Source organism: Urocitellus parryii, chromosome X (assembly GCF_045843805.1).
Source record: "Urocitellus parryii isolate mUroPar1 chromosome X, mUroPar1.hap1, whole genome shotgun sequence".
Lineage (NCBI taxonomy): Eukaryota > Metazoa > Chordata > Mammalia > Rodentia > Sciuridae > Urocitellus > Urocitellus parryii.
This window is the reverse complement of record NC_135547.1, coordinates 118,543,889-118,559,278: the sequence shown is the minus strand read 5'-3', so window position 1 is coordinate 118,559,278 and position 15,390 is coordinate 118,543,889. Positions and strand designations below refer to the sequence as shown.

Sequence of the window (15,390 nt, the reverse complement as noted above, 5' to 3'; positions counted from 1 at the left end):
TGGGTCCTGCAGATCATATCTGTGTAGGTGCCTACACTCTTGTATCTGGTGTATGTATTCTTTGTGTTGTAAAAAGAAGAGAAGTTGAACAAACAAGAGGAGAGGTTCAAGGTTGCCCAAACTGATGATGTCAATGTAGAGATACACTTGTAAGAAATTAAAATAAAGAAGTTCAGTATGGCATTGAAGAACACCAGAAGGTGAAGATGCAAGGGGAGATTGTTGCAGTCCTATACCATCAGTAGGTTCTTTGGGTGACCTTCCTGATGCTCATCCATTGGTACATCTATGGATTCAGCATGAGTGTGGTTTACACTTGCATGCAAGACTCCTGCCCACATCAGGCATCTTCTTCATGCTGGTGGTATCCCTGGTGTCAATTGCTTTAAACACCATCAAGTTCTGTTTTATTTAAGAGTATTAAGGATCATGGGAAAGATCAGGGAGTGATCTTTACCATGATACAGCTGGTCAGCAGAGTTCTTCCAATAGCTCCTCATCAACTGTTTTCCTCAACAACTGTTTTTTTCCACCATGCCATCTCTTTGGGATTAGATGTTTGCTTAAAAAGAGAAATAGCTCTTCCTGCCACAGTTGCAGTGAGCAAAACCATGCCAATTACAGTGCATAGCAGATCAAAGGGAGCAGGCAGTTTGTGCCACCTGTGACTTGCATTCAATATCCTTTGCTTTCCCTGCTGATAATAGAATTATTGAAAAGAATAGAAAAAAGCCCTAGATACTGGGCATTATCCATTGTAGACTAGCAACTGTCCTGTAGAACCAGCAGTCCTGCCAGCAGCATCCTAATGACCCAGGCATCAAGATTTGTGATCATGTCTCCTCAATCACCAAAGAGAAGGCAGGTGCAATAGAAAGTATACCTTTGCTCTAGTGCAGATGGTCTCCACAGCCTTAGGTTGTGAGACCTAGCAGATACAAAGACATTAGATCAACAGGTTGCATTGGGGGTGTCTGGAATAGAGTGGGGAGACATGGATTAGGTATTTGAAGTGATTGACTCAGGCTTGGGTATGTAGCTCATTGGTAGAGCTGGCATGCACCAGGCCCTGGGTCCAATCCCCACTGTCACAAAAATAAATAAAATGATCCACTTCAAGAACTTTAATCCCAAATAAAAGTCATATTAAGTGGTATATCAATAAGGGCCTTTTCTCTCCCATATCCCCCTAAAATGGTTCAGTGTATATAAGGGATTTGCCATGTATCAGTACAAACAGGTACAGTGTAAACTCATCAACAGAGACGTTAAAATAATACACAACCCCTGTTCATATTCAAGCCTTTCTCTTGGAATTTGTGATGTGGGCCAATACTATGTTTACATTACATAATTACTGTAAAAGTTCTGGTTTTTCCTCCCCTAAAATATTTCCCCCATATATCATATTATGTATACTAGTACTATTGTTTATTATTAGAGTTTTTTTTTCTTTTTTTCTCTTTTGTAGACTATAGCAGTGACCCTATTGCTTATACTCCTTCTGAAATGTAATCATGCTCAAATGATAGAATTTTAGTACTATAAGCAGTACTCATTAATGTGAGAAAAAGAAATGCTTAGAGCTGGACTGTTAAATGTGCTTACATGAATTTGGCAGTAACTGATATTTCTTAACTTTGTTCTACTTATTGCACATTAATTCAGATCTTGTATTCTGCTAGGAGTTTGGCAGCCTATCTTTTGGGATGACTGGCATTTTTGATGTTTGTACTAAGATTTTATTTGGAAAGCAAGAGAGGTTAAGGGAGGTTTGAGCAGTACCTGTATGACTAATTCATTTGAAATGTATAAAGACATCTTAAGTTTTTACAGTGCCTTTGTTAAAGCTTATCACAGATGATTGGTGAAAATGGCTGAGCTTCATACCTTTGTTCTTGCACGACAGCTACATACACAATTTTGTACAATGAGAAATACTAATTTGCTTACCATTTGATGTTAAACGACTGTCACGTTCAGCTTCATTGCATGCAGTGCAGACCTAGTCTAGCATATCCTGTTCTAGAGAGTTCTTTATTCAATAAAATTTCTAAAGAGAAACCTGCATGTATGCTGCCTGTAGAAGCTTCTGTCTATACTGAACTTCCCTAATCTTGAACTCTTTGTTTAGTGCATCTTAAGCAAAATATACCAGAATAAGAATTTTAGGAATGGAATTGCAGTGAGCACATGACAGAAAGTTTTGGTATTCGCATCTTTCAATGTAGAAGAATCACAGACCTATCTGCTCTTTATCAGAAGGTGGTATGTGTGTAGTGTTCCCCCGCCCCCCCAAACTGGTAGAGTACACAAGGACAGCTCCAACCTGGCAATCCACAGCCACCTTGCTCTGGCAGATCTTTAGATAATATCATTTGGAAAACCTATCTTCTGGTCAAACGTTGAGTCAGATTTCCTTCTCACAAACCATTTTGTGCCTGCCTAGCATGCACAAGTCCCTGGGTTCAATCCCTAGTACCACAAAAAACAAACAAAAACTCCAGTTTTACTCTCTTTTCCTTCCTTCCCTTTTTCTTTTCCATCTTAATTTATATTGCTTAGGAGTATATCAGTTTGTATTGTATTCTTCATAATCCGGCTAGGTATTATAATAGGCATATAGAACTTATTACAACCTTTTATTAAGGAATTTTATCACTCAGGCAAAGTATAGGAAACTTGCTTTCATTTAGATCCCTTTACCCTCCCAACTTAAAATATATATGTATGTATGTATAAAATATTTCCCATATGGCCTCCACTGGTACCACCCTGCAGAGGATTGGACAGGCTCTCTACTTAGCCATTCCTGGCATGGATGGGGCCAAGTTTCACTGTTCGATTTAGCTGGAGTAGAGTGATGATTCTGCATTTTAAAATTTCATTTTATTTTCATACATTGAACACCACATTAAATTAATTTATAATTTTTGCTTCATTTGTCAAATATGGTTATCAAACTCATGAGAGAAAGGGTAGTCCTGTATCCTCCACCCTTTGTGTTGTTTGTGATGTTCTTTTTTTCTTAAGTTCCAAGCCTCTTTGGTTATCATTTGTTTTCTGTTTAGAAAGCTTCCTGTAGTCATTCTTTAAGGGTAGGTTTGCTAGCAACTCCTCTTGGTTTTTCTTCTTCTGAGAATGTCTTTATTTCCCCTTCTTTCCTGAAGGATATCTTTGGCTAATACAGAATTCTTGGTTGACAGTTCTTTTCTTTTAGCACTAAAAAATTCTTGTACCACTTCCTTTTGGCTTCTGTGGATTCCGATGAGAATGCACTGTCATTCAGATTATTTTTCTCCTACAGGTAGGAGGCTGTCCTTGTATTTTAGACGTTTGAATATGATGTGTTTTGGTAAGGATTTCTTTAGGTTTATTCTGTTTGGAATTTGCTCAGCTTCTTGAATCTATAGGTTTGTCTTTTGCCAAATTTGGAAGTTTTCCAGTCATTAATTCTTTGAATGTTTTTTTCAGGTCTGCTCTGTTTGTCCTCTCTTTCTGGGAATCCAGTGACTTAGGTCTTTTGTTATAGTTCTACACAGCCCCTGAGGCTCTGTTCATTTCCCCCCTATTTCCTCTTTGTTTTTAAGATTAGATCATTTCTATTCTACCTTTTAAGTTCCTTGATTTTTTTTCCTCTGCCTTCTTCATTCTGTTGTTGAGTCCACATATTAAGTCTTTTATTTCAGTTATTATACTGCATTTTTTAATTCATGAAGTTTTTTTGTTTTTTTGGTTCTGGGGATTGAACCCAGGGGCACTCGACCACTGAGCCATATTCCCAGCCCATTTTTGTATATTTATTTAGAAATAGGATCTCACTGAGTTGCTCAGGGCCTTGCTAAGTTGCTGAGGCTGACTTTGAACTCGTGATCCTCCTGCCTCAGCCTCCTGAGCTGCTGGGATTATAGGCATGTGCCACTGTGCCCGGCATGAAGTGTTTTTTTTTTTTTTTGTTGTTGTTATTTTGTTTTTTAATCTCTATTTTCACTGAGAGGTTTTTTTTGTTGTTGTTCAAGTGTGTTGGTAATTATTTATTGAATCATTTGTATGATGGCTGCTTTGAAGTATGTGTCAGATAATTCTGACTTCTTCATAATCTCTGTTGACATATCTTTCTTCGCAGGGGTATTGGGGATTGAACTCAGGAGCACTTTACCACTGACCTATATCCTCAACCCTTTTTATGTTTTATTTTGAGATAGCATCTAGCTAAGCTGAGGCTTATCTTGAACTTTCCATCTTCCTGCCTCAGCCTCACAAATCACCAGGATTATGGGCATATTGCCTCTGCACCTGACAGTTGACATTTCTCAATATTCTTTTCTGCATGCTGAGATTTCCTCCCTCTTTGTATAACTAGTGGTTTTGTATCAAAACCTGGACATTTTGAATATTATGTTATTAGACTCTGGATATTTAATCTTCTGTTTTGTCTCTCTCTCTCTCTCTCTCTCTGATACCACTCTGACAAGGAGGGTATACTAGGTAAAGATGGAAGTTCAGTTTCCTCATTCCACTTCCATTGACACCCACTGAGGTGAGAATACTTGTTACTGCTTGCTGTGGGTGGAAGCTCTGGGAGTGCCTTATTACTGCTTCCCCATGGCTTTCACTGGTGCCATCCTGGCAGAGGTTTGGATAAGCTCTGTGTTCAACCATTGCTGTCATGGATGGGGCCACAGCTTTCACTGTTCTTTTTGGTTGGAGTAGAGTGGTTATTAAATATTTAAGTTTTCAATCTTGCTTGGCTTCTCCTTTCCTGTTCTTTTAACTAGGGAGAGCAAACTTACTGGGGCTATTTTTTTGTTTGTGCCCAGGGCATTTCGTGGTTACTTTGTGAAGTAGTTTTATTAGAGTTGCTTTAAAATCCTCATCAGATAATTCCAGCATCTGCTTTATCTCAATGTTGCTGTCTCTCAGTTGTCTTTCCTCATTCAAGTTGTGATTTTTCATGGTTAATGATGAGTGACTTTTAAAGTCTTTAAAATTTTTTAATTTTAGATAGTATGAGAATCTGGATCATATTTAATTTTTTTATAGCAAACAGCTACACTATTGAGATGTAGCATGAGGGCCGGCTTGGTGTGTGTGTTTGGCTTCTAGTTTGGCCCCATCAATACAACTTCTGCAAAAGTGTTGAGAGGTGGAGTGGATGTTTAACTCCTCACGGCCTCATGAACATCTTTCTGGTGGAACTGGACCACTGATTCTCACTGCTTTTTTGCCTCTGCTCTGTCCTACGGACAATACCCTGGTAGGAGAGCCTAATTGTTGCTACCTGATGGGAGAAGGAAGATCAGCTCCCTGTTGAGTGCCTCCTGCTTTGCGCACGTGTGTGTGTGTGTGTGTGTGTGTGTGTGTGTGTGTGTGTTTCCTACTTAGCCCCACTGAAACTTCACTGGGACTGGTGCAGTTTTTCCATTGGTGTTTGCCTGGGAAGGGTAGATAATGTCCCAAAGATTTTCTGTTATTGGTCCTTTGGCTGGGAGAATGGACTTTCCTTAGAGCTTTTTTGTTATTCACCTGTTTGTAGTTCCAGGTAGCCTGCTGTTGGATTTTGTATGGGAGGCAATAAGGAAACCCATGGAATTCATCATCATGTTGTTCCTCAAGCTCTGTAGTCTTTAGGTAGTCTGCCGCAGTCTGGCTGGGCACAATTCAGGAGCCACTTGTCAAAAGAAACGAACTTTATTTTTAGAACCACACACACCAAACAAAACAGCTCCTCAGGAAAAACCTTCAGAGCCCAACTGCCACCACCGGCTTCCCACAAGCCTCTCAACCTCCCCCACTCCTCCTGCTCTTGAGGCCGATTGGCTGGGTCGTGTGGGCGGAGCCAAAAAAGTCCCCCAATGAGCAGCTCCGTGGTCTGAAAGGGCAGGGAAACAGCCCAATGAGCATCCACAGAGGAGCCAATCAGTTGGCAGCTAGAAGTTTGCTGGGGCTGCTGTGAGCCAATCATCAGCTGGCAGCTGGAAGTTTGCTGGGGCCCCTTCGGCTGTGGCTCTCAACAGTAGTCTGTACATTTTCCCATCTTGTCGTCTTGCGCTTGTTTTGTATATTATGCCCAGAGATTTTTAGTTTGTTTTTGTTTTTGTTTTAATGTGGTGCTGAGGATCAAACCCAGTACTTCACATGTACGATGCAAGCACTCTACCACTGAGCTATAATCCCAGCCCCATAATTTTAGTTTTAAGAAGAAGGACCTGAGAGAAATGGGACTACTCCATCTGGACCAGAACTAGAAATTTCCATGTGTGTGTGTTTAATATATAAGAAAATTTTAAAATTATTCTGCAATAACATTGTATATGATGATAACATTACTTCATTCTTCAAATATTCTATGTATCAGGCACTGTGATTGACTCTTGGGACTAAAGATACGACTAAGACATAGTCCTTATTTTGTAATCTATAGTTTTGTGAGTTCAGTGATCTGTGAAATAAACTTAGTTTGCTTGTGATGTTGGCAGAAAACACAAGTATTTTACACCTGTTTTTGTAATGTTGGGGATTGAACCCAGGACCTGGCACACAGTTTTTTATTTTAGAAATAAAACTAAATCTAGGGCTGGGGATATAGCTTAGTTGGTAGAGTGCTTGCCTCTCATGCACAAGGCCCTAGGTTCAATCCCCAGCACTACACACACACACACACAAAAAAAAAAAAAAAAAAAAAAACCCAGATAAAAAGGAGAAACAACAACAACAAAAAAACCCCATGAAACTAAATCTAGCTCCATTCTCTCAGGGTTATGGCATTATCAGAGCTCCTTCCCCTCCTGTTGGGTAGTATAAGCCTCCTTTGGTTTTGAGCTACCAGCCAAATGGGGAGGGGGCATAGTGCTTTGAGTCTTATGGTTACCTTGGTTCCCATTCTGGTTACCATTTAAGTCCTGGGGCCAGTAGCTGCTATCCAGTAGGCAGTGCTGCCCTGAACCCAGCTCCCCAGGTCATGTTGTAGTGAACAGGCAGAAGAAACCTCAGAAGTACCACCTCTTAGGAGTTCTGGACCCCTTCTGCTGCATGCAGGAACTGCAGCCCCATGGCCCACCTAGTCCTTGCATAACTCCATCTCTTCATAGTCTGTTGGACAGAAGTTCAGCTCTACTGCTGCTGTAAAGCTGAGCTCACAAATAACTGTCAAGACTTGTAGCTACCACCCCACCCACAAGGGTAAGAGGAACCAAATCTCAGGAACTCAGCCCTATGGCTCCCTGAATTTCTTTGGAAACTTGCTTTTGATGATTTGGGAATGCACAAAAGTTAAAGCATTTTAACTGTCATTTTATCTCCTTGATAATGACAGTGATAAGGCTCATGACATTTATTTGACTTGTATCTTTTCATTTAGTCTTAATGGTAATTTCAGGAATATACGATATTATTAACAGTCACAGCTTTCCCAACAAGGAGATTGAGGCACAGAGAGGTTAAGTAAGTTCCTATGGCAACTCACTCAAGTCGTAGTTGGTGAAGCCAGGATTTCAATTTAGGCAGTCTGGCTCCAGAGTTGAAGTTTTTACCCTTTCTTTGGAGGTGAGGCAACCTTTTGAGTTTCACCTTGCTATATGATTATTTGAGATCAAGAGTGATCATGTATCTGCAAGAAGTGTTTCTGACTTCTAAAAGGTATTAAGCAAAATTAACAAGAATGTTTCTAACTGGAAACAATTTTTTTTTGTTTGTTTTCTTTCTTAGAAAACCATGTAGATAGACTTGGCCGGCCACAAGAGTATGAAAAATAGCTTACATTCTCAACTGTATGGAATACAGTTCTCTAATAAATTTTTTTTGATTTGTTCCTTTAAGTAGGACGTAATGATTTTATTAGAAATCTCTACATTTCTGTTCAATTGTTTAGAGCTCAATATAAAATATAACAGTTTATTTCTGGTTATGCACATCTATTATAGCATCTTTCTTCATACATTTGTGTTAATTTCTATCTTTTTAGCTTCCCCTTTGCTCAAATACAGCTAGTAGAATAACTAGAAGGACATGATTCACAAGTCATTATGTCATTTATGCATGCCAGTAGATTTAAATTCTTTAGGGACTTATTGTAAAGCAATTATAGAGGAGCCAAGTTCCTCTGTTCAGAAAGGATTCATGCTGCCCTTTACTTGCTTTTTCAGTGAAAATGCTTGAATTTTTCATTCACCTGAAAAGTGGAGTCAAGTTCCATTTACATACATATTCTATGTACTTGGTACTATAATATTACAGTTTTGTTTCTATTCCATGTAAACACAGAGTGTTGAATATAAATTTTCTGCTGTGTTTTGTTAGGGAATTAAGCATAATTTCTCTTAGAGTCATCCATTAATTTGCATTTTTTCATATCATTGACTATTAAATTTCTACAGGCACTTAGCCACTGCGTGATTTATCAGGAGCAGATTTTTTCCCCCCTAAATTCACACTGATTTATCAGCTACACCATTTGAATACATTTTGTTGACACAAAATATTTTTGTTAGTTTTAGCTCAAGAGAAAACATAGGAGTGAGTTTTAAAACTTCAGTTCATTAAGCAGGCATTTGTTAAAGCACTTGCTGTAGTGAATCTTGATGGGTGTTCGGGAGAAAGAACTGAGAAGGACATGGTCAACAATTATGGAGAGTCCACCATTTAGAAGGAAAAAGCTTGTCACAGCAGTGATTGGGTGTGCTCTCTGTCCTTAAGTTCACAGGTTGTCAGAGAAAAAAAATGTAAAGAAATAAGACATTTATTTCAAAATGTAGGTGTTCCTTTCAGCAAACTAATAGTTCAGTCCATCTGCCATGTTTTTAGTTACAATAAGATTTTCATATCTCATTTCTTTGCTCATTATGCCCCTTGTTTCATTCCTTCTTGATCAGTGTAAGAGTTACTTAGAACGGCCAAACTGTTCAATTCATCCATTCCATCCTTTTGGGGACTTTTCTGCTAGGTCTTGGGGGCATAGAGTTAAATGAGGCACCTACTCATACAGATCTTCATTACTGTCTGGCCAGGCTAGATTCCAGGGAAGCTGTAGAAAGTGCTTGCTGGAGGTGTGGATAGGGTACTAGGGATAGATCACTGTTGAGAGCCACAGCCAAAGGGGCCCCAGAAAACTTCCAGCTGCCGGCTGATGATTGGCTCACAGTGGCCCCAGCAACATCTAGCTGATTGGCTCCTCTGCGGCGATGTTCATTGGGCTGTTTCCCTGCCCTTCAAGCTGCCAGCTGATGATTGGCTCACAGTGACCCCAGCAACATCTAGCTGATTGGCTCCTCTGCAGTCATGTTCATTGGGCTGTTTCCCTGCCCTTCAGACTACGGAACTGCTCATTGGGGGACTTCTTTGGCTCCGCCCACGCGACCCAGCCAATCGGCCTCAAGAGCAGGAGGATTGTGGGAGGAGCCAAAGGGGCCCCAGAAAACTTCCAGCTGCCAGCAAACTCCCAGCTGCCGGCTGATGATTGGCTCACAGTGGCCCCAGCAACATCTAGCTGATTGGCTCCTCTGTGGTGATGTTCTCCCTGCCCTTCAGACTGCCAGCTGATGATTGGCTCACAGCGGCCCCAGCAACATCTAGCTGATTGGCTCCTCTGTGGTGATGTTCATTGGGCTGTTTCCCTGCCCTTCAGACTACGGAACTGCTCATTGGGGGACTTCTTTGGCTCCGCCCACGCGACCTAGCCAATCGGCCTCAAGAGCAGGAGGATTGTGGGAGGTGGTTGTTGGTGTGTGGGAGAGGCTTGTGGAAGCCAGTGGTGGCAGTTGGGCTCTGAGGGTTTTTCCTGAGGAGCTGTTTTGTTTGGCGTTTGTAGTTTTAAAAATAAAGTTTGTTTCTTTTGACAAGTGGCTCCTGAATTGTGCCCAGTCAGACTGCGGCATTTGGTGGCTCGCACGGGGAGCGACTGAGGGTAAGTAAACTGCTCGCCCCTGAGGGCAGGGTGAGAGGATGGGTAGCCATTCTAAGTTTACTCTTTTGTTTTGCTTCATTTTTGTTTTAAGTTGCCTGTCCCTGGAGATGAGTGAGACGGAAGAAAAACCGCTCACATTTGAGGAAAAATTATTTGCGTTTGAGGAACAGATAGGGAGAAAGCACGGATGGACATTTCAGTCCCTGGAGATGAGTGAGACGGAAGAAAAACCGCTCACATCTGAGGAAAAACTATTTACGTCTGAGGAACAGATAGGGAGAAAGGACGGATGCACATGTCAGGAGGATAGAAAGGCTCTAATGAAATTTTGTTGTTCCATTTTTATTGGATTCTGTCTCGGTTTGGTTTGGTGTTATCTTGCTGGGTTGTATTATAGTAGAAATACGGGATCAGCAATTAGTAAAAAACAAACCGAAAGAGTGTTAAGTAAATTGTTAGACGAAGGAGGTATCCCAGTAAAATCAAGAGCAGTCAGGGCATACGTTGATACAATACAAAAATACAGCCCATGGCTTTTTAAGGAGGAGTTGTTAGATATATCACAATGGAACCATCATGGTGAAGATTTAAAAAGAATAGAAAAGAACAACCCAGGGACTCTGCCAGTTGGCACATTGACATTGTGGGCGAACGTATCTGGTTTGCTTAGTCCAAAGCCTTCAGATCAGACAAAGGTAGAGGAAGGAGAAGACATATTGATTCAAGTAAAAGAGGTCTCTCAAGTTAGTCAGAATGAGGAAAAGATTCAAGTACAAGAGAAGGTCTTTCAAGCTAGTGAGACAGAGGAAGGAAGTTTAGAGCAGAAAAAGCCATCAGGGGAAAAGTTACAACAGGAGACTGCTAATAACACCTTTCTATCAGAGAGCGAAAGTCTCCAACCAACAGCACCACCTCTACAGGAGACTGCTACTAACAGCATTCTATCACCAGAGGGCATAAGGGTCCAATCAACAGCACCACCTCCATATGCTAAGAGACTCCCAACCCCCGCACTTGATAGTTGGGATCCTGAGACAGGATCTCAAGTATGCCCTGTATTTGAGGTAGGAGGGCAGCGAATTCACCAGGGTTTATTTTACAAAACAGTGAAGGAGCTAAAAGAGGCTGTAACAACCTATGGTCCTCAAGCACCCTTCACTGTAAGCTTGATCGAATCCATTACCAACTTAAACATGACGCCAGCAGATTGGGCTAATATGTGTAAAGCTGTGCTAACTGGAGGACAATACCTGTTATGGAAGGTTGCTAATGAGGAATTTTGCAAGGAGACAGCTATGGGAAATGCAGCAGCTGGTTATCCTCAGAGAAATCTAGATATGTTGTTAGGAAAGGGACCTTATGAGGATCGGCAGCAACAACTTGCATATGATCCTGGTGAATTTTTTAATATTTTTATTTTTTAGTTTTCGGTAGACACAACATCTTTTATTTTTATGTGGTGCTAAGGATAGAACCCAGCGCCCCGCACATGCCAGGCAAGCGCGCTACCGCTTGAGCCACATCCCCAGCCCTGTATTTTAAATATCTACTATGTGCAAGATGATGACCTCACTAAGGCCTTTAGATAGTACTATTCAAAGAGAATTTTAATACTGTGCTTCAGTGGTATTCTTTTTTTTCCCCTATGAGATCAACCATTTTAGTCCACACATTAGCAAGATTATGTGCCTGGCTTATTTCACTTAATATAGTGATCTCTAATTCCATGATGCCTCAGATGACAGGATTTTTTTCTTTTATGACTGAACAGTATTCCTTTGTGTCTTTGTACCACATTTTGTTTACCCATTCATCTGTCAATGGACACTTACTTAGTTTGGTTACATATTTCCTATCGTGAATAATGCTATAGCAAATATGGGGGTGCAGATGACTCTTTGACATACTCATGTCATTATCCTTGACTATCTATATACCTGTAGTGGGATTGTTAGATCCTGTGGTGGTTCTATTTTTAATTTTTTGAGGAATCTCCATATTTTTTTCCATAATGGCTGTATTAATTTTCATTCCTACCAACAGTATGCAAGGGTTCCCTTTTCTTCACATCCTCACCAGCGGTGTCTTTTGTAATTTTGATAATAGCCATTCTTACTAGAGTGAACTGATATCTCATTATTGTTTTGATTCGTATTTCCCTCATAAAAAGTGACACTGAGCATTTCTTATATACCTGTTGGCCATTTGTTTGTCTTCTTTTGAGAAATGTTTATTTAGGTCTATTGCCTATTTTTTACTGGTTTACTTACTTATATTTCTATTGAGCTGAGTTCCTTATTTTTCAGTGATATTCTTTTTTATTATATTTCATTTTTTGTGGTGCTAGGGATTGTACCCAGGGCTTTGTTCATGCAAGGCAAGCACTCTATCAACTGAACTATATCCCCAACCCTGATATTCTTGACATTAAATAACCAGGCACAAAAATGTTTAAGTTTATAGTGTCCTTTGGCTAATTCTCTTAAAACATTGAACTGCTTGAGACTTACATGTCACTGTTGTTTCAAGGATATTGCCATTTTGGGGAATTTTGTCTGCTCTTTTTTTCTTTAGTGCTCAAGGTGGCATGTATAGGTCATCAAGCTTCTTTATGTGAATGTGGTAAATAGTTCCTCTTCCAGACCTGTTCAATTCAGCAGACAATTTATATACATCATTTACACATATGTACAACAAAATGCTAGGTACTTGGACATAAAAACAAATCTGACCAAATTCTTTTCAAAAGTATTATAGTCTGCTGATTTACATGTGGTATTCTTTTTCTTCCTATGGTAAGAGAAACCAAGTCTGGCATTTTCTAATTTTTCCCACAATGCATATAAGATATAAGGGATTTTCACTAAATTAGCTAGATATTTTGAAAATAAGTTTTTAAGAACAGAAAAATCCTTATTATTTATTTGAGTGTTTTTTTCAGTTTCCTGTGTGGATACAGCTATGGTAAAAAGCATTGACTTGGAACTTTTTCTGTTTCTTTGTCGGCTTATGTGTGAACATATCTGTCAGAACATGTGATGGTGGCATCCCTGAAGGAAATTCACTGCAGTGTTTGGATAGGGAGTTTCTGAGTTTCCCTTGCTATACCTCACAGTCTTTCTTGTCTTATGAACGTCATAGTGATTGTGCACTTGAGGACCTTGTGCTCAGATAGCCTGAAGATATTATTATAGAACATAATTCATTTCTTTTGAACTTCAGAATTTCATTAAACATGCTTCTATTGTAAAACCAGCTGTATTTCTCATGAATTGGAAAAAAAATTAAAACTTGTCGTGTTGACTGTGTTTGCCAGATTTCAGTATTCACAATGTCTTATTTTATAGGAAAATGTAAAATTAGTGTAGCATGGTATTTGTCAAAACCCAGACTTAATAGATTTCATATACATGCATGCATGATTTATCAGCATGTTAATGAAAAACAGCAAAACAGACATTCTTAGGAACTAATTTATAACCATTTAACTCCACTGTCTCTATCTTTAGCAGAAGGTATGAGCACATGCATAGTCGTGGGCCTGGTTTCTGTTAGGGTTTCCTAGGAAGCAGCGAATAACTTGCTCTATACTAGCTGTACTATTGTTAGCTGTCTGTATATTGTTTTCCCACAAGTATCTGCAAGTATGCTGACTTCAGTGATATCTACATAACTTACTGGAAAAATTGATCATGAGGAAGTTAGCCCCCCCCCCTTTGGTAAAAAAGATACTTTAGAGAGCTGTTATCTGATATCACTAGTTCAGTAGAACCATAGATTCTTGTCTTCATTTGGATTATGTATTTTTTCACTCTGACCATAATTTTAAGCCTTTCTTTTCTTTATCCAAAATATGTTAATTGGGATGTTTTCCCACTCGTCTTTATTCAGGTTGCTTTTAGTGTTGCTTCCTCCTGAAGGAGCATCCTTTTATAAGCCTTGCTTTTCTAAAGCTCCTGCAGGCTGGCAGAGGACAGTGGAGCAGCCAACACACCAAACTATTGTTTGTGCATGGCTAAAAATGGTGGTGATTTAGGAGCACCCTAGGCATTTTACATCTATGAAATAGGAATAACACCAGGTGCTGCTTCTTGGGTTTCTTCTTCTCTTTTGGACAGGGATGAAGAGATTCTTTGCAAGAGGCATGTTCTTATGGGGAGGTTGTCACCATGGGAAAAGGCTTAAGGCTTTTTTTTTTTTTTTCTTCTATCACTGTACTTGAATCTATAGATTTAATAGGGATAATATTTTTTGAATACTTGGTTAATATATTTTTGATCAATACATTGGTTTCTCTCTCCTTACATTTTCTTCTGTCATGGCCCCAGGAGAGAGTATAGCATGAATGCCACTTTATAGGGGAAATTGCTGAGAATTAAAGAAGAAACAAAAGACAGCCCTTTCAGGTATCAAAGCAATGTGGGCAGAAGTGGCAGAATTAGAGCAGGCAAGAGGACAGGAGGAATGTCTCGACATTCCTCAACACAACCATCTCAAAAAAACTGAAATTCTTGGTTGGTGGGGTTGGGGATGTTGAGGGTAAAGCCAAAAGCAAAAGAAGCTGATGCCCCATTCCCCTCTTGGAACTTGGGGAAGAAACCACCTGTAGAGTTGCCTTATTACATCTGCAGTAGTGACAGCAGAAGGAAATGAAGCAGGGTGTGATTACATTGAGAGAAGACTCCTCGGCCTCTTTAGCTTGTGAGTGGCTTCTAAGGATCCCAAAGGTACTGCACACCCCCAGTAGCTGAGTTGAGAGCCAGTGTACTAGTCAGTGGGGAAGCTATGTAGAGGGGCATGTGTCAGGTATAAATGAGACTATAGAGTCTGGATATCTTCAGCACCAATAAAATTGAGAGGGAGCCTAAACAACTGGGCCAGACTCCTAGGCATTGAGTCAAGAGACACCAGAGTCTCTATAGCTCCCGTGGTAAGCAGCAGCAGCAGCAGCAGCAGCAGCAGGTCTGTATCTGAAATAGAAGGAACCTCGTTTTGGAGATCTGAGAGCCCCTCCCTGCCTTCTGTGGAGTTCTGTTGCCCCACCGATATCCATACACCCAGCTGCCATCTTGATGCAGGAAGAAAGTGTGAAAAACTGAGCATTTACCAGAAAGAGATTATAAACCAGAAGGACTTAGCTGCTATAGAATGTAAGTTGAAGTCAAATGGATGCTTAAAAAGCAAAGTTAAATTGGCTCCAGAAAATTGAAAAGCCCCACCTTCTTGGTACACCTTAGGTTTAGCATGCTGTAAATTATTGTTCTGTTTACAACAGGATAATCTTTGAGGATATATTTTCTGCATTTAAATTTAAATTTTGTATTCTTTGCTCGCAATTGAATATAGCTTAAGTTCAATGATTGTCTGATTGAGGTTGTAGATTGCCTGTATTTGGCATACCTAATTAATGCTATCTTGGTCTCAATTACTTGATCACTAGAAGTAGGACTTTGATTTTCTCATCTCTTTCTTCATTGTTTTTTTTTTTT

At 39.9% G+C, this 15,390-nt stretch overlaps 1 protein-coding gene and 1 pseudogene across 3 annotated transcripts in view; one reads left to right on the top strand and one right to left on the bottom strand.

The window, feature by feature from the left end:
• Cdkl5 (cyclin dependent kinase like 5) overlaps window positions 1-15,390 on the top strand; it is a 115,484-nt gene that overhangs the window by 22,439 nt on the left and 77,655 nt on the right. The gene's annotated exons all lie outside the window — the stretch shown is intronic.
• LOC113188434 (small ribosomal subunit protein eS27 pseudogene) lies at window positions 13,800-14,047 on the bottom strand (annotated as a pseudogene).